The sequence below is a fragment of the Monodelphis domestica genome, chromosome 3 (assembly GCF_027887165.1).
Source record: "Monodelphis domestica isolate mMonDom1 chromosome 3, mMonDom1.pri, whole genome shotgun sequence".
NCBI classification, from domain to species: domain Eukaryota; kingdom Metazoa; phylum Chordata; class Mammalia; order Didelphimorphia; family Didelphidae; genus Monodelphis; species Monodelphis domestica.
In genome coordinates, this window is record NC_077229.1 from 311,862,424 (window position 1) to 311,885,097 (window position 22,674).

Here is a 22,674-nt window from a genome sequence, read left to right on the forward strand (position 1 = left end):
ACAATTATCAGATTACTTATCTGACAGTTGACCTAAATAGAATAGACTTGATGTCACTTGATTACTGATACTATTGAATTTTAAGGCTAATTTATAGGCCTACATTTAGCTGGTAACAACCTTTTATTGAATTTTAATTATGGACAACTATGTTAAAGAAAAATAAAAAATCAAGAACATGATCAATGAACAAGATTCAGCCTTGCTCCAATTGTATTAATCATTAAAAAAATTTTAAGCATATATACTTCTTGACTAACTATAAAATTATCATTAAATTATAAAATACAATAAAGGCATATATAAAAATACTACTTTTAAAACTTTTACTTTGGCTTTTTTTTTAACCCTTAACTTCCATCTTAGAATTAATACTGTATACTGGTTCTAAGGCAGAAGAGCATTAATGGGCAATGGGGATTAAGTGACTTGCCCAGGTTTGCACAGCTAGAAAGTGTCTGAGGCTAGATTTGAAGCCAGGACCTCCTGTCTCTAGACCTGAATCTCAATCCACTGAGCAACCAACTGCCCCCAACTTTGACTTTTTACATTTTTTTAAAAGGAATCTCTTATTCACCAGTATGTAGACTTAAGAAAAGCATATACATAGTGACACAATAATTACCTAAATACAAGTTTCTCACTAAATAATTAAGCTAGGCCAAATAAAGTTGTCTGAAAACACAAAAAACTAATTATTTTTTAAAATTGGATCATAAGCTCATTTTTAGTATATGGTAAAACTTGTCAAAAAGCAATATTTCTTGTTAAGTAATCAAAGTATATAAAATAATTAAAGAAATTCCAAGCAACCATTTAGTTTAAAGGGGGGGGGGGTAGACTGTTAAGCATGCAAACACAAAAATAAATAATTTTTTAAATTGTATTTTGAACATGACAATACAGCTTTGAGACAGTCTTTATTTCCTTTAATGAGGCCATAAAATTCAGAGCATGAATACTTTAACTTGTGCCATATGTGAAATTCTACTTTCAAAATGTCAACATTTAATCTTGTGTGCATCATAGGAATGAAAGAAAATAACTAGTGGTTTCCAATTTGCCATCAATAACAAACACTTCAATGGCTCCAACAAAATAAAATTGCTTTATATTTTATCCCCTATTTAATGCTACACAACTATATGTTTATTCTTATATAGAAACCCCTCTGGACTGTTCATCCAAATCTCAATCATGCTGTGGGTCCTCTGGGATTATGACTGCCCCAAGAATTCTGTGTACCTATCCTCCCAAGTATACCTCACAAGTCCCCATTGATTCATTTTCCTTCTGTAGTTAGAGGACACATTTAGCTCAAAATAAAAGCAGTTACTGAAATTGTATCATAGGAACAGTAGCTATAATATATTGCCCTAATAAACCTGGCCATATTCTTCCATAAACATACATAATGTTACATGTGAAAAGGAGTACGTAGGAACTGTAATAGAAGGATTGAGAGGTACAAGGGGAAATGGAAGGAGAGAGGGAAATGGGGAAAGAGAGAGAGAGAAGATTCTTCCTCCCCTCTCTTTTCCTGGGAGAGAGGTAGTCAAGTCTTGTCCCCCCGACAGAGGGAATATGTCTCCTCAGAGAATAGTTCTGGGAGATGGAGGACAAGAACTGGAGAAATTAGCTTTGATAAGATGACACACTGCCTCCTCTTTGGTCCCAGCTATTGTTGAGAGGCAGGGTGGATTCTTCTGCCTCTGACCTCCTTAAGGATATCCACTGTCACTTCCCTTCAGAAACCTGATGTCACCCCTATATCAAGGAGAGATATTGTTCCTTGGGTTAAGCAGTTTGGATCACTGGAATCCTGAGCTAACTTTCCCTTTTTGGGGAGAGATGTGATTCTCCCCAAATCTTCTGCACCCTTTCCTAGTATCAGAAACCAGCTAGACCTAATTCTAGTAAACAATTTATTTGGGTTCACACAGGGAAGGAGAGGTAGGGGTGTCAGGCAAGGAAAGTAGGGGGTAGAAAACCCTAACACTTGTCCCCTCTGGTAGACTGCCCCCCAAGTTCTTGGGGTTCAAGGCTGAGTGCCTTGAACTCTCTTCAGGTCAGCTTCTGGTTGATCCCTATTCCTCAGTTAACTAGCTTTTATTTCAGGAGTCCAGGAACAGGTCAGGGAGAGAGAAATCTCAGAGAGAGATCTGGATGGCGCTGACCAGAGTGAGTCCAAATCCAAAATAGCCCCTTGAGAATTCAGGTAGCTATTCTTGAAGAGTCTTAGTGGAGGTATTTTGGGGTCCCAGAAGGAATAATATGTCCCAAATGGATTGGTTTTTTCTCAGCTTCCAGGAAAACCACCTTCCTCCTTCACCTCCCAGGCTGGAAGACCATTGACAGTTGGAGTTTCAGAGTTCTATGCTCTTTAGAACTCCCAGGCTTCTCCATCTGCCCCATCTCTCCTGCTCTTCAACTGATCTCTCCTTCAGCCTGGCTTCTCATTGCAACCCCCTGGATCTCTCTTTCTTACATTACAGAACACTAGTAGAAAGATACAAAAATGGGAAAAATTTGTGGCCAAGGCAATTCCTATTTCTAGTACTTTAAGGACCCAACATATTTTTCTCTTTGCATTCTCACAGCGCTCTCTTTGGGGTGCAAAATATCTGCTGGAGGGGGCAGCTGGGTAGCTCAGTGGATTGAGAGCCAGGCCTAGAGATGGGAGGTCCTGGGTTCAAATCTGGACTCAGACACTTCCCAGATGTGTGACCTTGGGCAAGTCACTTGACCCCCATTGCCTAGCCCTTACCACTCTTCTGCCTTGGAGCCAATACACAGTATTGACTTTGAGACGGAAGGTAAGGATTTAAAAAAAAAATCTGCTGGACAGGTTATTTGCCTCCAACAACTTATTTTTTTTAAATCACACAAGTTTAAAATAAAGCTAGTAATTGATCTTGCCACCAACCAGAACCAGAAATGGAATCTTTCCAAGAGCAAATATCATACTACACTTGGAACAAGCAACATAAATTTTTAAAATATTTTTTAAAAAAAAACAAGCAAAAAATGTCTATCTTACCTAAAATTAGTCAGAATAGCTTGTGGAACTGTATCTGTATGTGGAGAAACAACCTAAGAAAATTGATAAATGATAGAGAAATAAGGGAAACAAGAGACAACTTTAGTTAAGAAAAAAAAAAGTTTCTTGAAAATACTTCTAGGAAACAAAATCCTGATAATTTGCTGCCATTGAAACAACCCACAGAATATTGTAATTCAGCTTCTAGCTCTAGGAGGTACTTGTTGAAATGAGAGCCAGAAAAACTGACAGACTGAGTTTTACTATTAGAGATAATAGAGCATTTGAAAGTTAAAAAAAATTTTTAGAAAAACAAATTGCTATGGGAGCCAGTGGGAACATAAATTTCTCAGGAATTAAATTATAAAAAGATATAAACTAGAAGGGAGGTTTCTATTGTTTTTTAAAATATTTTAAACCCTTTATTTCCAACTTATAATAAATACTGTGTATTGGTTCCAGAACAGAAGACTATTGGGGCTAGGCAAAAGAGGTTAAGTGTCTTGCCAGGGTCACACAGCAAGGAAGACTATGAGGACAGATTTGAATCTAGGATCTCCATCTCTAGCCTGACTTTCAATCCACTTTTCTATTTCTTTTAAAGAACTTAGGGAAAAAAATTAAGAGAAAAAAAGGTAAAATAGAACCACAAAGGACTGAATTTGAAGATACTTGGCTCCTATTTAAAAATATAAATATTATACTCTACCTGTTACAAATAACTATCCCTCATTCATTCTCACTATTCATTATCCTTTCCTTTGGTATGCTTTTAGTAGGGTATATGATAGTGTCAGAATGTATTACTTTGAAATTTAGTGGATATATTTGTGAAGCAAAGGCATATTTTACCTTTAAAAAAGTTATTCCAATTTATCCAGCAACTTTTAAGGGCAAAAACATTTATAGAGTAATTTGTAGTGAATTCTAATAGTTCTTTCTAGAATAACCCTGTTATTAAATGCATTTTTCTAGTATCTAAAATAAATGGAATGTTCCCTTTTTTGGTATTTATAGTAAATCATCATGCCAGTTTGTGGAATAATAGGAAAGTAACCAGTTGTTTTATAATGGAACAAAATTTATTGGTACAAAAAATTATTTCTACCAACTAACTCCAATTCAAATGACTGGCAAGGTGAAAGTGTTTATTTGATAAGGAACAGAAGGAAGAATATGCCCTAAGGGAGAAATACTAAATAAAAGTGGGCATGTTACTGTGTAAAAGCCTTGCCTTTAAATTTTTTTTGCCTTCTTTTACATATAGTTATGCTCATGCATAATTCTGACTGTAGTGTTCTGCCTTTAGGATATAAGTAGCAGCTTTCTAATTTCACTGATAGAAATGTATCTGTGAGATCCTTTTCCATTATGCAATGATTAATCATTTAATCAACAATCATTTATAAAGTGCTTATTATGAACCAGGAAATACATTAGCTGCCAGGGTTAGAAAGACAAAAATGAGGCAGTCCTTGATCTCAAGGTGTTTACATTCTATTGGGGAAGATAATATGTACAAATATGAGGATGTATAAAATAGATGCAATATAAATAGAAGGCACATCATAGATGCTTTTTGTTTATTAATATTTTATTTTTCACAATTACATATAAAAACAATTTTCTCGTTTTTATGAGTTCCAAATTTTCTTCTTTCTTCCCTTTCTCCCTGAGACAGTGAACAATCTGATATAGATTATCTATCATCTATCTATCTGTTATAAGGATGATATTAGAAATTAAGTCTTGTTATTTTAGTTTAGAGATAAGAAGTAGAAAAGCTGGCTTGAGAAAGAATTGGAGTTTCAAACAGCTGAGAATGTCAGTTCAAATCTAACAATTTTTCTCTGGCAGTTGGTCTATGGCAGTTGGCAGAGTCAGACTTTGAGCACTTGAAGGAGGTTTCATCTTTTCGTCTCTCTCTCTCTCTCTCTCTCTCTCTCTCTCTCTCTCTCTCTCTCTATTTCTCTGTCTCTCTATGTCTCTGTCTCTCTCTCTCTCTCTCTCTCTCTCTATTTCTCTGTCTCTCTATGTCTCTGTCTCTCTCTGTCTCTCTGTCTCTCTGTCTCTCTCTGTCTCTCTCTCTGTCTTTCTCTGTCTCTCTGTCTCTGTCTCTGTCTCTCTCTCTCTCTGTCTCTCTCTCTCTGTCTCTCTGTCTCTCTCTCTCTCTCTCTCTCTCTCTCTCTCTCTCTCTCTCTCTCTCTCTCTCTCTTTCTCTCTCTCTCCCTCTCTCACTGTTTGAGATAAAAGGAAAGGAGGGAGATACCTGAAGGAGCTTAGTATTTTCTTTCTCCAACTTGATAAACAATAGTGACTATCTATTGCTGTTTTTATAGATTGTTTGAACTCTGAGAAGACCAAAGAAAGACCAGGTCTTTGGTTTGGACTCTGAGTCTGCGAAGGCTCAGAGTCCTAACTTGGTTCTTGCTGAGACTCAACCAGCCAGCCTTTGCTATTTTTATAACTAGGAGGTGAAGATAAGAATTATAAGGATAACAGTGTTAGTTTATTTAAAATAGTAAAAATTTGGGTTAGTCAGATCAGGAAGGATCCATGTAGCCTGTGGACACAGGAGAAGTGGTTCCTTGCGGAACCAGGGAGTTTCATTTGGGTGGAATTAGGACCCCTAAAGTTAGAAATACTTTGTTTAATCCTTTTACTCTCAATAAATAGTTCATTTAATATAACAAGAGTCTCCTTAGCATCTTTGTACCTGGCCCTGAGGAGTTCACTTATGAGCTTCACTTCACTTAAACTGAAAATACTTTATAAGCACAACAAGCAGAGTATCTAAATCAGTTTATAACCCATAATCAATCTATTGCTTTATTATTTTTTACAGTTTGCCTTTCATTTTTACACTATCTATCATAGACTCTTAAAGATGGAAGGGACCTAAGAGGTGATACAATGAAAACTCTTATGTATGAAGGAAGCAACTCTATATCATCACTGATCATTTGGCCTTAGCTTAAAGACTGCTAGAGACAGAGAAATACCTTGTTTCACCAGGGACCCGCCTTTATTTTTTTTAAACCCTTATCTTCCATCTTGGAGTCAATACTGTGTATTTGTTCCAAGGCAGAAGAGTAGTAAGGGCTAGGCAATGGGGGTCAAGTGACTTGCCCAAGGTCACACATCTGGGAAGTGTCTGAGTCCAGATTTGAACCCAGGACCTCCCATCTCTAGGCCTGGCTCTCAATCCACTGAGCCACCCAGCTGCCCCCAACCTCCTCTATTTTTTGATAACTTTAATGTCTTGGTGGTTCTTCCTTATATTGAGCCAGGACTCCCCTCCCTATAGTTTATATATAGGTGTAACTTCTGAACCCTAGATCAGGTGAGTATTTTCTCCCAAAAGACTGTCTTTCACCTATTTGAAGACAGAAACCATAGGTAATATCTCTTCAAATAAGCATGACTCCTGGCAATAGTATATACTCCATTGCCCTCATCCCTAGCATGCCTTGTTTGTATAATTCTAGGGGAATTTGCATGACACATTTTTAAAGTGTGAACTGCATTGCTAACACTTTCTTAAGTCTAGAAAATCAACAAAACCATAAATCAAGCCCTGATTTGCAGTGTTTGCAAATTTCTGAGGTATAAATGTACTCACTGACAATTTAATAGCCTCTTGACCCAACTGATTGAGCTAGCTCTAGAATAATCCTAGATTCCTTCTCTCTACTTTAGATACAAAGTTGAGTTTACTGGGTAAATGGTTCCTAGGTGTTGGTCACTACCCAGCTGCTCCCTTGAAAAGAATTCTATGCCAATATCAAACTCTGAATTAAAATCATGTACCCCAACCTCCCTAGATATAGCAGCAACAACCTGTCCACTTGTACCCTGCCCTTCTCTTCTCATTCCTCTCAATCATCACCCCTAGTTATGCCCTAATTATCATAGAGCACTATTATAGCTATTTATATTTGCTGACACAAAATGTTCAAGAAATATCATACCATGTGGAGTAATGCAAGAGTGTCTAAGAATGCTGCTCACATCCAAGCTACCTGGCAATCCTTGTAAGCATCCCTGAACAATCAACATTATTTAAATACAACATTATCTAGCTCATTCATTCTGACCATTGTACAAAGAATCAAGTTTGCCCAAAGGAGTGGAGAAGTGACGTGGGTATCCTAATTGCTTCTTTAAGGGATTTGTTAATGAGAGAAAATATTTGTTCTGTTCCAATATTGTTGTTTCCCCATACTATCTGTGTGCCTTTGGTCAAGTCATTTAACATCTCTGGACCTAATTTTCTTATATGTAAAATTAGAGGGTTGGACTAAGACCTCCTCCAGTTCTAATACGCTCTTTTGTTAGTCTTAGATCTGGAAGACAACTTTCTTTCAGAGCACTTAGTTCAATCTCTACCCTCTGACTCCATCATTCCTGAGTAATTGTCAATGGATAGAACTTAGAAAGCATCTTTATCTTATTCCATCCCATAGTTGCTTGTGTCTTCCACTTCCAGACTATTTTCCACCTACTCTGTTTATACCTTGTATGTTCCTACTTTTTTACATGTTTACTCTTCCACCAGAATGTAAGCCCTTTGAGGGTAGGGACTGTTTTTTTTTTCCCTAACTCTCTGTCCCTAGTGCCTAACAATATCTGGAAAGTAGTAAATATTCAATAAATATTCATTGACTGACTCTAGGATGAACATTGCAAATGTAGAGAGAAAATAATAATAAAAGCCATGATTCAAAATATTTGAGAGAGAAGAATAAAATATCTCTCTTAAGATTTTATTTCAAGAATAGAAACAATGAGTATTCATGTAATAAGGAGGACAATTGTTAATGTCTATATGTAAATAATGCTATTGAGTGACAAAATTCACCTTGACTTTCTTTTGTTATAATATTTTGGTCCACCACACAATGAATCTAATCTTTCTTCCTTGTTACTATCACTTTTATCAATAAATGTATTTCAACACTTCAAATTCTTTTAATCCACAGTGCATGTTTTAATTAGGAGATCTGCTGCCTTGAAAACTCATAGCATAGCAGAGTAAACATTCTGGACATTGGTCAAAATCCTCAATGCCTGGACTATCTCCTTTGTGGAATTATTGAAGTTGACAAATTAGATAACTCATCTAAAATCCTTTAAAGTCATAGAAATATTATGAATAGTTATTAATAAAACATGCAGTAGCATGTGAATAAAATATTAGATTTTCTGTGAAAGATCATAGTAAACTATGTAAACATACTTTAATATGTCTTTTTACTGTGCTCAAAAATAAATTGGAATATATCTATACAGCCCATGATTTTTTTGTTTTGCTTATAAAAATGCCTAATTTCCTATATAATAGATATGATGCTCACATATACAATCTACCCAGCCCCTAGATTACTACCCAGGCTTCCCAGTAACTTAATGAATCTGGGAAGCTTATCATCTCACACCCACAAGATTGACTAACATGACAAAAGGGCAAAGTGACAAATGTTGGAGGGGACGTGGAAAAATGGGCACACTAATACACAGTTGGTAGAGCTGTGAACTGATCTGACTATTTTGGAAAGCAGTTTAGAATTACACCTTGTGAGTTATAAAATTATGTATACCCTTAGACCCAACAATATTATTACTGCTGGGTCTATTTCCCAAGTAGATCAGGAAAAGAGGGAAAGAATCCACATGTTCTAAAATAAAAATTAGTGGCAAAAAATTAGAAACTGAGGGAATGCCCCTCAATTGGGGAATGGCTAAACACATTGTGGTATATTATTGTGATGGGATTCTACTGCATAATAAGAAACACACTGATTTTTTTTTTAAACCTGGAAAGAACTATACAAGATAATGAACAGTGAAATATACAGAACCAGGAGCCACAGAACTAATACTGAAAGAATAAACTGAGAATGTTACCTCCAGAAAGTGAACAGAAAGATAAAACATGAACAAATTTAGTTTATATGAACATGTTGACCTCCCTAATAATATTGTATGTGAGGCAGGGAGGGTGGGAAGTAGATGGGACACTTGTGGATGGAATATATTATGTAGATATGAAGAAAAGTAAGCTAAACATATAGGAGATCTATGATTTCATTTTTTAATATTTTCTGTTTCTTTATATATGGAAATGCTTGTTTTGTTTCGATTTGTAAACATTTAGAATGATAATAAATCTGGGAAGCTGGAGCCATATCCAGTCTCCAAAGGGTAAATCCTTGGCATAATATAGAAGCTAAATAAAAGCTTTTCTCTAGTCTTATCTATAGAAATACTGTAAGCTCATATAAATCACACGTACCCCTTAGAGGACCAATTTGGCTTGGTCCAACAAATTCATATTGCTGAAGTGTTTTCTAAAGGAAGGAAAGGAGTGAAGGATGAAGCATCAGCCTGATAGAGAAAAATAGAATTGATTAACTTTGATCAAATACTTCTGTCAGTTAATCATAGAATACTTTGTCTTGTGACTTCCCAAATTTATTCATCAGTTAATAGTGTAGACTACAGTTATTGAGATTTCTGTTTTATCCCACTATTAGACTGTAAGCTTTTTGAGAGCATTCACTGTGTCTGTTATAAACTTTGTATTTGCCTCTCTTCTTAGCATCACACTCTGCACAGTCAAATTTAAAAAGACAGAAAGGAATTAAGAAAAGCTCATTCTTATTAGTCTTTTTGATGAAATGTCAAGTTCTAAGATTGCTGAATTATATATTAGGCAAGAAATGTTTTCTCCTTCAAATTTGCAGTATCAGATGCTTGGGGTATAGTGGACTAAAGTATTGGGCATGGAGTCATGGAGACCTAAATACCAATCAGGCCTTTACTAGTTGTATAACCCCAAGTAATTCACAACATCTCACAGTCTCTATTTCTTCATCTATAAAGTGAGAATAATGACACCTACTGCACAACGTTATTATAAAGATTAAATGTCTAGATCTTTACTTAAAACAGTATATAAATGATAGTTATAATCATTATTATTAGTGTTATTAGTCAACAAAAGCAGTGATATCAGGGAAACTTAGGTGGCACAATGGATCGAAGGCAGGATTTGGATTAAAGAAGACCTGAGGTGAACCAGAGCCTAAATCCTACTATAGATACTCCTTAGCTGGGAAATAATAGGTAAATTACTTACCTTCTCTGTTAGCACTTGAAAATCTTAAAATGCTCCATATGTGGTTACCAATTATTATCATTGTAAATTCAAATATTCATTGCATTGAATATTAGATTAATAAAAATTTATAGGAAAACAACAGACTTATGGAAGTGAAACATCAAGCTAAATGGTAAGTTGAAAAGCCAGTTTTTCAACTGATCTTTATAACTCCTTTCCACATTGTAACATCCTCACTATCAAGAAATTTTGCCTTATTTCGAATGAGTAGTGAGTCATTTAGGTCTTTGCTTCTTAAATTCCCGGCATGGAGAAAACTGAGCAATCTCTAGATCTGGATATTGGGTATCATATCTTTCTCTGATCTTGGCAATCCAGCTGTCTGACATATTTATCACTGTGCTCTGCCCTTCATACCAGATACATTCAATTGAAAGACAATTTAAAACTAAATAGAGCAAGGGTGAAATGCAACATTAGACTGCAATATATCCTGTGGGTTCTTTATTCTCAAAAGGCTCCTTGTATATCTGTTCCATCTGGTTGGAGTAACTTATACAAAGACAGAAGCAGATAACATTATTATTGCTAATTTAATAGCATGGATTCACATGGTTCAGGGATGTCAAATCAAAAGATAAATGAATTTTAAGCTCCAGAAATGAGTCCCAGTTGTTATCACAAACAACTTAAAATATATAGTTAAGCTTTCTCTTATTAAATTTGGATCTTTTATTTTGTTCCCTTGACTTAACCTTTGGAACTGAAAAGAAAAGCTCTAATTTCTTAATGAAGGCTAATGTTTTTATAATGAGGCATGTGTGTGTTCCATTTAATATTGATCTACAATCTTAGTTTATAATTTAATTTGAATCTACAAATTTAATCTGCAATTGTATGGTTTCATTTTTGGTCTGAACATTTCATTTCATCTATATAGAGAGTTTTGACTACAGAAATATCCTCTATTTAATCAGACCTACAAATGTTCTGCTACTTATACTCTGAGAGTTGCCTGTGACACTACAAAATTAAATGACTTGCTCATTTTAACTCTACCAGCATGCATCAGTCATTTCTTGAACCTAAGGCTTCTAAACTCCAAGGCTAGTTTTCCATGCACTATATTTCATTTCCTCTCATATTTATGTCAGTCTGAAAATATTTAAAAGTTAAAAAGAAATAAGAACCAGAAATTTACTAGTCATTAATATACAAAATGTTTAATTTTAGCCTTGACCAAAACTATCAAACACTATTTCCCCCGCCAAAAAGTGAAGATTCTACCCCCTTTAAATCCAGCCAAATAACTTGGGCTATTGTTCTTTAGTTCTGTCTTCTTCCTGTTGTGTTAGATACTAGCTGACTGATAAGTTTATAGCAAAGCAATTCCTCTCTCCCAATTATAACTTTATAAATTGGATAAATAACTATAGTAATACTCAGCTCTCCTCTTTCCCCTTACATTAGCTATCTCAGGTTCTAGTTTCTTCATGGTTCTATATTTTTCTCCAAACTATAGTTCATCAATTGTCACCAATGTGATTACTTTTACTAGTGTTCCAAATGATGCCCTTACTTCATCTAGGAAACTTGTTCTCCTTGGATCTCATTTTCCTAAATGGTGAGTGCTTAGTTCCACCTATATTTCATTTTACTCTAACCATTTTCTTGTCTGCTGCCTCGTAACAAGTACATGTCTTTTGCCCCTCCCCAAATCCATTCCAGGTCTAGAGTTTTTTAGATTAATCAATAAATCAATATCTATTTAAATATCTACTATGTACTAGGCACTGTTCTAAGTGTGATGAATACAAAAAGATGTCAAAAAACAGTCCCTGCCCTCAGGAAGCTTATAACCTAACAGGAGAAGCAAGATGTAGACAAATCTACACAAAGCAAATTACATACAGAATGATTGAGACTTTTAAAAGCCCAGGGTGTCAATAGTCAGAGTACAGAGGAGAGAGCATTCCTAGCATGAGAGACAGAAAATTTCTGGAGCCAAAAGATGGAGTATCTTACTTGTGGAAAAGCAGAAAGTAAGTGTCCCTGGATACAAAGATGTATTTTGGGGAGAAAGGTGTAATAAGACTGGAAAGGCAGAAGGTGGGGCTAGGTTATAAAAGGTAATCATGTGAATGCCAGAGTATTTTGTATTTGATCCTGGAGGAAATAGACAACCACTGAAGTTTATTGAGTAGCGAGAAATGACATGATTTTACCTCCACTTTGGGAAAATCATTTTAGTGGCTAATTTGAAGATGGATTAGAGTCAGGAGAGAGTTGAGGCAGTAGACCCACCAGCAGGCTATTTCAATAATTCAGGTATGAAGTGATGAGAACCTGCACCAGAGTCAGAGGAGAGAAGGGGCATACTGCAGAGGCATTATATGTCTATACCACTGAGCATGCTCTATAAGGTGCTCACTCAATTATATCTTGAAATCCAAGCAATAGATATTGTTAATCCTCTTGGTCTTTTTTGCATGAAAAGACATTCCTTTGAGTGACTACAGATCTCTTTCAGGAGGCTCTATGATGCCTTAGTGCTTCATGTCAGCTGCCAACAGGAAAATCTTCAAAACCATACCATTCACAGGAAATGCTCTCTTAATCCGAACTATGCACTAAATTGCCATCATGGTGTTGATTACCTTTATTGCGTATATATCTTCAATGAATATCTGGTCAGTGCCTAGCAAATGTTAGGGACTTTACAAATGTTTATTCGACTGACTGGCATCTCCACATTTTATTCCTTGACAGTTGGGTCATTGAACCAGGTTATTTATGCTGTCACACCTTCTGTGGAATCTTGAATAATTGTGATGTATTGAGGGGTGGCACCTAGTTATATGAGTCCATAAGGTGGATTTTCATTTCATAAGTAACAAATAATAATAATATTTGGATCTCATGCTCACTACATCATTTTCTTAACTATGATATAATGAAGATGTGGGCCACTACTGAATATTGCTTGCAAAAGCCTTAAGCCAAAAGCTCTTAATTTGAGTCATCTCTTTGTACTGTGAGATTTAAAATGGTTGAGGTCTTAAACTGTAGTGATTAAAATAGTGGAAGATATAAATTGTGATAGATATAAGAGAGGGTGACTAAATTTGACCACAGAAATATGTTTCACTACAGTGTCTTGGGTTTAAAATCAAATATAAGGTGGTCGCCAGGGAAATATTCCCAATTATTTAAATACCCAAGTCAATTGGGTTTTATAGAGATTTTAATTAACAATACAATGAGTAATCAAAGAAAGAGAGAGAGAGAGTAAGAAAGGAATAAGTATGAAGGGCCTCAAGCCAATATGGCCTAGACCTGAGTCTTAAAAGAGAAATCAGTCAGTTTTTTATAACTCACCATAAGATGTGTCTAAGTAAGGATTTCTAATGACACAGTCAGTTTTTTAACACTCACCACAAGGTCTGACTAAACAAGGATACTAATGACACCAGGCCAGTGTCCTTCCTCAAAGAGTCTTCCAGCCAGAGATTGTTTTCAAAGGGCCGCTCTCAAGAGCCTCCAGAGCTCCTACCCCAGAGGGACAGAGCCCCTCAGAGGAGCTCCTCAAGGAGCTCTCCTTCAGAATGAGAGTCAGAAATCGAGATCCCTGAATGAGATCCAAGCTCTTATTTTTAAGGGCAAAATTTCCTCTGTCACCTCCCCTAAGTCCTTACATCTACCAATCACTGTAGATGTTTCTAAAGGACCACTCATTTTGAATTCACAGCTGAGTAGTTTTAATCTCTTTAGTAAGTCAGAAAAAAATACTGCTGTGTCGACAAATTTCATTAAGAAAAAACCTCTGAATAAGTTATCACCCTTTTAGGTTTAAGTAGTTTACAAGTTTCCCCACCTATATGGGTACCTAGCATCCCATTGTATCAATTTTTAAAACAGGCATGACTCAAAGAATTTCCTGTCCTTTGCATAAGCATGGGTCAAAGCACTTTCATTGTTCAGCAAGGAGTTTTCTGTCCTAAAGCAGTCTTAAGTAGGGTGGAGTAGGGATATTCCCAAGGCAAGGAGTTTTCACATTCAAGTAGAATTCTTACTATCTGCTAGGGAATTTTTTTAAGTAGAAGATTCCCCAATGGGGAAATTTCCAATATTCATAAGTCTGAGAAATTTTAAGGTTTACAGTACATAATGGAAAACTAAGCATATATACCAGTAGTTATTGCTCTTCTTTTGTTTGGCTTTCTTAGTGTTGATAATGTCTTGAAATTTTTCTACACTTTGGATAACTTTTTCATACACTTTTTTAAAAGTTCAACAATAGTGCTACCTCTAACACAGCTCTTTTCTACATATCGTTCATCTACTTGCCTTTTTTCCCCTTTCTTTGTCTCTTTAGGGTCATTTCTACTTCCTTAATGAGCACCTCAGAGATTGATATTAGGGTCCAAGAATGGTGATTCCATTATCCTTGAAGGATAACATAGCTTTTAGAAAGGTATTTCTAAACCTTCTCCATTTGTAGTCCTTTCTTTTCATCTCAGAGTCCCCTTGGAATAACTTTGGTTAATTGAATATTTTGCAGAGCATTCTTTAAAATTTTTCATTTTCTTTACATTGCTTCTCTCCGGTTTTTAGATGATATTGTCCATAATTTTTATTATTCTTCTTTGTAAGATTTTCAGATGAGTTTGTGTGCTAGTCCTGTGTTAGTTTTATCAACCATCTGTCTCCGTTTGGCAAGCTAGCAAAATGCTTGCTGACAAAGGACATTTTGGGTTCTTTTTCTTATTTGTCATGGCAATTAATTGATATCATTAAATTTCTAGATGAAATTATTACATTTGGTATTAATTTAATTTTTGTTATCCATTACAATAAAAAAACCCTAGGAAACATTTCTTCCATAAACCTTGAATTCACTCTTCTACAATTGGACATGGACTCAATAGGAAGAGTTCCACTACAGAGATTTAGGGAAGAGGTTCCACATATCACATTTGTATCCATAGGAAGGGTCATACAGGTAGACAATACATGTTAATATAATGGGAAAAGGATAGAGATAGGATAGACCCCCTGGTGTGAACTTAGCTGTTGGAGTTCATTCATAATGGTTTTTGGAGACAGGTTTTGGTGAATAAATCTAACCAACTACTGAGGGTCATAGATAGCTTAATCAGTTTTGGGAACACCTAGATAGAAACAGGGAGCTGTTAGCCAGAAGACAGCCTTCTACTCCTCTTAAATCTTATCCTATCACTATCCTTTTCCCATTATATGACTGAGAACATTTGTAGATGACCTATTAACATATCAAATATCCCATTGATCCACACCAGGTATTGTACTATAGGTGATGTCCTCTGCTTCCTATCATGAATCATTTAAATACCAACATTCCTTCAACTATACACATATTCAAGCTCAACTAATAATCTGTTCAATAAATAACAATGATGAGTAAGGTTCCCCACCATAGGGTTATGCATAACACTTCCTTCAACCTCAGCCATTCACTGGGTAATACCATGGCCAATAAGCTTCTCCCCAACCTCTAGCTCTGCCTCAGTTAAGACTATACCTTATAAGCCACTTGAAACCATATCCTCCGTCTACAGGAGGTACTGTGACTAGTAAGTCTATGTCCTCTTTGGAAGATTGTAGTTTTCTTTAGTCAGCCTTCTTGATCAATGGCTGTGAAGGTCTCTTTCTCTCAGCCAGGCAATGGTAACAGGATTCAAGCTAAGACCAGGTTTTAAACACTGATGCTTCATAGAACTCTTCTCTTTTCACTTTTTTTTATATTTTCACTAATTTTATTAGTCTCTCCTTTAGAAGTTCTCAATAAGACTGTCAGCAAAACCATAATCAGAAATATATTTAACCAGAAAACTACAAATCCTATCAGACTAGCTTTTCTTGGACTACCTAGTCCAACATAGTGGATTATTCCCTCATGTTTATGTTATATGATCTAATCAGAACAGAACTCAAATAAAAACTCTTAGCACATAACAAATACCTCAATTTAACTCTTTGAACAAGGGAAACCAGTCTAATCAACTCTTATACAGCAAAGCAGCAGCAGCAGTACCTGCTTCTCTACTTTCTACTTTTCCCTGTCTTCTTTTCTCTCTCACACCAGAGTGGGGCAGAAAGGGGTAATGGACATTTCTGGGAAGCTTCATCACTTTTAAGCTTTAGGTAATCAGTAGGTTAAACTGAAATCTTGTTTCAGCCCATCTGAAATTACTAGACAAAGAAGCCTTCTTGTCATCTGATTTATCTTGTGGCTGGTTGCTTCAAATAGCTTCAACAAACCACTTTCCAAACCCTTCCCTCTTTTGTCTTCTTATCATTAGCCACAGCCTCTTCTATCTCCTCTACCTCTTAAATCTTTCATTGGCTTAAATCAAAGTTTTTTGGTTCTCAATGACTCAATTACAAATTTCACCAAAAAGTTAATATTGCTTTCTTAATCATATAGCTATTTCTGAATTTTTATATGATTTCTTATGTTTTTGGTTTTATACTCTTTTGTAAAATCATCATTAAATGCAAATTAAGTAAGGGATCATAATGTCCTAGAGTTCGTATGTAAGTTCTCAACGTGACTCAATATCCTATTTAGTATATGTGATGTCTTTGCAATTATGTTTATTTTTAACTTTTAACAAATAAAAGCTCTTGTTCTCTGCTTCATTAAACCATAAAAATGTTGAATATAAATGAGAGATCATCCTACATCATTCACAAAATGAATGTTTATATTTATGCCATGGTGAATTTTCTATCTAAAATATATCATCTCTATGTGGAAAATCTCTAAAATATTCAATCCAATTCCAACCTCTTTCAGAGATCCAGTCTCATATTTCTGGCTGCTTAACTGTTTAACAGTTAAATGGACATATTCAACATACTTGGTAGCCCATCTTTCACAATTTGTTCTCTGGAAATCATGATACTATAACTTTTAGCCACTTAAGTTATAAAGAACAATATGTGCATATATAGATGTAAGTGAATCTATCACTAAGATTTGTACTCTGACAGTACAATCTAAACCACATTCTTTCATTGTATGGATACCAACTTAATATAAATTTTTATCAAATCTTTTGAGATTAGTTTTCAATCTTTGCTATGAAAATTACTTCCAGCCTACCCAGAAGATTATTTTTCTTTTGTTACAATAACACTTCCTTCCCTAGAAGCAAACTATTGGACTTTGGAATATCCACTTAGCTATTTTCGGCTTTGACAGGAATTTAGTGGTATTTTTAAATAACAGGACTTAGACATGTAAGCCTTGGATACCCATTATCAAACCTGAGGGGAAAACTTCATGATAAACCTAAATAAAGAAAATGTTTTTTGAAAATTATTGTCACCCTGCTGTTTCAAGTAATATGGTAAATAGATTATTGAGTGCAAAAGTGAAATGTGACTTTGGGTAAGTCAAATTTATTTCATTAGAGAAAAATGAAATATAATTTGAAAACATATTCTAAGCAACAGGAATTGATATACAACATCAAATAAATGAATTAATAATTCATCAAAAAATAACAAAACTGTAAGATTATAGGGATATTAAAAGCAAGAAAACTAATTGTACTTTTAAAATGTTTAGAATGTTTTCATGATATTCATATGTTGTCAGGTCTTTCATATTCAGTTGTAGGTAGAAATAATTCTAGTTTTGGTTTAGATAATTATTCATCTGCCCATAATGCATTAATAATTCTTTCATTTCCCTTTATTAAAACTTGGAGACACCATTCTATATGTTTTGTTCACCTAACTTATTAATGATTTCACTCTTTATATTTAAGTTATTTACCCATTTTGAATTTATATTGGTATAGGGTGTGAAATATTGATCTAAACCTGATTTTTCCCATACTTTTTTCCAATTTTCCTAGCAGTTTTTGTCAAATAATGAGTTCACGTCCCAAAAGCTAGTATCTTTGGGTTTATCAAACACTAGCTTGCTGAGGTCATTGATCCCAGGTCTATTCCATTGGTCCACTCTTCTGTCTCTTAGCCAGTACCAAAACCATTGTTTTGATGACCATTGTTTTATTGTACAGTTTAAGATCTGGTACTGGTAGGTCCCCATCCTTCACATTTTTTTTCATTATTTCCCTTGATATCTTTGATCTTTTGTTCTTCCAGATGAACTTTGTTATAATGTTTTCTAATTTAGTAAATAAAAAAGGTTTTTGGGCATTTGATATGGCACTGAATAAGTAGATTAATTTGGGTAGGATTGTCATTTTTATTATATTAGCTCATCCTACCCATTAGCAATTAATGCTTTTCCAATTATTTAGATTCAGTTTTAATTATGTGAAAAGTGTTTTGTAGTTGTGTTCATATAATTCCTGTGTTTGTCTTGGCAGATAGATTCCTAAATATTTTATATTATCAAGAGTGATTTTAAATGGAGCTTCTCTTTCTAACTCTTGCTGAGGAGTTTTGTTGGAAATATATAGAATGCTGATGATTTATGTGTGTTTATTTTGTAGTCTGCAACTTTGCTGCTAAAGTTGTTAATTATTTCCATTAGGCTTTTAGTTGATTTTCTAGGGTTCTATAAGTTTATCATGATATCATCTGCAAAGAATGATAGTTTAAATTCCTCATTGCCTGCTTTAATCCCTTTGATTTCTTTTTCTTCTCTAATTGCCACTACTAGCATTTCTAGTATAATATTAAATAACAGAAGTGATAAGGGGATCCTTGCTTTACTTCTGATCTTATTTGGAAGGCTTCTGCCTTTTTGCTATACCATTTGGTGCATAAATATTTAGTAATGATATAACTTCGTTGTCTATAGTATCTTTTAGCAAAATGTAATTGCCTTCCTTATCTCTCTTAATCTGACCAATTTCTACTATAGCTTTGTCTGATATGATTGCTATGCTTGCTTTTTTCTTTACTTTAGTGAAGCATAATAAATTCTATTCCAGCCTTTTACCTTGAATCTCTTTGTGTCACCCTGCCTCAAATGTGTTTCTTGTGAACAATTTATAGTAAGATTCTGGTTTTTAATCCACTCTGCTATCTGCTTCCATTTTATGGGTGAGTTCATCCCCTTCACATTCAGTGTTATGATTACTAACTGTGTATTGCCCTTCATCCTATTATCCCCTTTAGATCCTGCTCTATTCCCTTTCACTCTGTTCCTATTCACCAGTATTTTGCTTTTTTTCACTTCCCCAATTCCCCCTCTCTCCAAGTACTTCCCCCTTCCCTTGTCTTATTCCTCTTCTACTTCTTTGTACGGTAAGATAGAATTCTATACCCCACTGAGTATACTTGTTTTTCCCTCTCTGAACCAGTTATAAAGAGAGTAAAAATTAAGCATTGCCCAACACCAACCTTATTCTCCGTTATATACTTTACCCCCATTCTATCTCTCCCTTCCCTTTTCTCTCAGTGCAACCCTCTCTTTCACCCATCAATTTTTTTCATATCATTCATAGGCATACATATCATACATATCGTTTCATATCACATTTACATATACATTATATCATCTTATATTATCATACACATGATATCATCATAATCAGTTTACTTCCCCACCCTCTTTTTTAGTAAATTCTTTCTATCTTCTCTACTAGTAAGAGTAATTTTTGAGAAATACAGATATCCTCTTTTCATGGAGACAGAAACTTTTTTACTTTGAGTCCCTTAAATTTTTTCTTTTTTATTTGGACTTCTCTTGTGTCTTGTGTTTGGTCTTTGAATTTTTTGTTTATGTCTGGCTTGTTCCTCAGGAATGCTTGGAAATCTTCTATCTTATTGAATATCCCCCCTCCCCCCCCCAAAAAAAAGAATATACTCAGTTTTGCTGGATAGGTGACTCTGTGTTGTAAACCCAAATCTTTCACCTTCCAGAATATCATATCCCATGCCTTTTAATCCTTTAATGTAGAAGCCTCTGGTCCTGTGTGATCCTGATTGTAGCTCCAGGGCATTTAAATGGTTTCTTTCTGGATGCTTGAAGAATTTTCTCCACAGCTTGATGGCTCTTGAATTTAGTTATATTCCTGGAAGTTGTCATTTGAGGATTTCTTTATGGAGGTGATCCGTGAATTCTTTCCATTTCAACTTTATTTTCTTGATTGAGGATCTCTGGGCCGTTTTCTTTGATGATTTCTTGTAGCATAATGTCCAAGGTTTTTCCTTGATCATGGCTTTCAAGTAGTACAATGATTCTCAAATTCTTTCTCCTAGATCTATTTTCTAGGTCAGTTGCTTTTTAATAAGATATTTCATGTTTTCCTCTGTTTTTTCATTCCTTTGATTCTGCTTTATAGTTTCTTGGTTTTTCCATGAGATCATTAGTTTCTAGATGGTCAGTTCTGATCTATAAGGCCAGATCTTCCTCTGTCTGTTTTTGCTTCTCCTTTTTCAATTGACCCATTTCTTCTTGCAACACTTTTATTTTTCTTTTCCACTTTTCCTCTACCTCTCTTAATTGTTTTTTTTAATAGCTTTTTCAGAATCTGTGTCCAATTCATATTTTTCTTTTGGACTTTGTGTGTGTTTCCTTTGCTTTCACTGTTTCCTTCTATGTCTGTACCTTGCCTTTTATTTCCATAAAAATTCTTTAGTTAGGTGCTTTTTTTGTTGTTTGTCCATTTTTCATATCTAATTATGGGTAGTCTCTGTTTACTGGGGAGTTGGGTTACCCTCTTAAACTTCAGTCCTTCCTTGATGCTATGATGATTAAAATAGTGGGAGTTATAAACTGTGGCAGATAAAAAAGTGTTTGGCTTAAGTTGTGACCGCAGAAAATATGGTTTCAAGACAGTGTCTTGTTTTAAATCAAATATAAGGTGGTCGCCAGGGAAAAATTCTCAAATATGAAATATATCCAAGTCAGCTGGGTTTTATAGAGATTTTAATTAATATAAATGAGGAATTAGAGAGAGAGAGAGAGAGAGAGAGAGAGAGAGAGAGAGAAAGGAATAATGAGAAAAAAAGGCTAGGCCAGCTTAGGCAGCCTTAAGACAGAGAGCTGAGTCAGTCTTCAATCCACTTACCACAAGATTTGTCCCAAGCAAAATTCTCCAGAGAGAATACTTCTGAGACAGTCCCCAAGAGAGTCCCGAGAGAGAGTCTGCTCTCTCCTCTTTTTCTCTCCTTTTTAAAGGGAATTTTCTCCTATGTCACCTCCCCAAGTTCTCACATCTACCAATCACAGTAGACGTTTTCCAAAGGACAGACCATTCTTAATTCACACCAAAGTAGGCTTAAATTTTTTATTAAGTTCACACCTGAAAAAACCTCTGAGTAAGTTCTCACCTCTTTGCTCCTTGTAAATTCACAAGTTGCCTGACCTTTATAGGTACTTAGCACCCTTTTGTATTAGATCTAAAAATAGGCACAGCTTAAGAACTTTTGCCTTACTATAAGTATGGGTTTAAGTATTTTTCATTGTTCTGCAAGGAGTTTCTTCCCCTAAAGTATGCTTAAATAGGGGTGGAGTAGAGGTCTCACATTCCTGATCTAAGTCCTTTCATTGTTTAAAATGGGGAATGGTCTTAACCAAACCTTATGAAGTAGGGTCTGAGAATTTTTTAAGATTCACAATCCCCCCTGATGATCATTGGGAGACTAGTCTCCCCATTGATCATTTAACATAATCATCTTGTAGTCCTAAACACACTTCTAACTATACATGCATACAATATTCAATTTTCTAAGAGGAAATTAGGGTAGTGAGGGAGGAATAGAAAAGAAAGAAAGCAAAACCAATGTTTTGCTAGATGCATTGACAGAAAGGCAAATTAGAGGCAGTCCCTTTTGGCATAAATGTGTACATTTACAATAAATTTTCAATCAAAGTCCAGTTCAATCAACCATATCCAAAGTTCATTCTTGTTCTTCTTGATGTAGTGTGGGTTTTCCAGCATCTTTCTGCAACAGTTCATTCTTTGGATATAGAAATTAACAAGCTTCTTCCTTAAGATATTTTCTCAAACAAAATCAAAATCTTAGATTTTTATAAAAATACAATCTCAAACAAAAGATCAAAAATCTTGGATTTTAAATTAAAATACAATCCCCCCTGAAGTAAGTGTTAAAAAAAACATCCAGTTCAGCTCAGAATGCAATGTTGAGTTATGGGGGTGTATGAGTCAATTATCAAAAGAAGTGAAAAAATAAAACCAAAAACATAAGGGGAAAAAACTTCAAAATAGGCCCTTGTATAGGTCCAATTTAATGTAATTTCTATCCACATGTCTGTAGGACAGAATGCAGTAATATTTCACTTACCCATTTGCAGCCAAGACTAGAAGTTGCCATATTATAAGAAGCAAAAGAATTAGAATTCTATTTTAATAGGGAAGCATCATTCCCTCATCTGATTTTTTTTTCATTCTCAGGGCTATAGGGAGCCAGCATAATAGTCAAATTTTGTGCTTATATGAGTACTTCACAAAAAGTGTAGATACAAGGAAGTCCTACAACTTAACATATGTCAAGCGTTGCAACCTCGAGTCTCACA

At 35.0% G+C, this 22,674-nt stretch overlaps 1 protein-coding gene across 1 annotated transcript in view; it reads left to right on the plus strand.

Moving 5' to 3' along the window:
* Positions 1 to 22,674, plus strand: part of NKAIN3 (sodium/potassium transporting ATPase interacting 3) — an 868,360-nt gene that overhangs the window by 635,798 nt on the left and 209,888 nt on the right. The gene's annotated exons all lie outside the window — the stretch shown is intronic.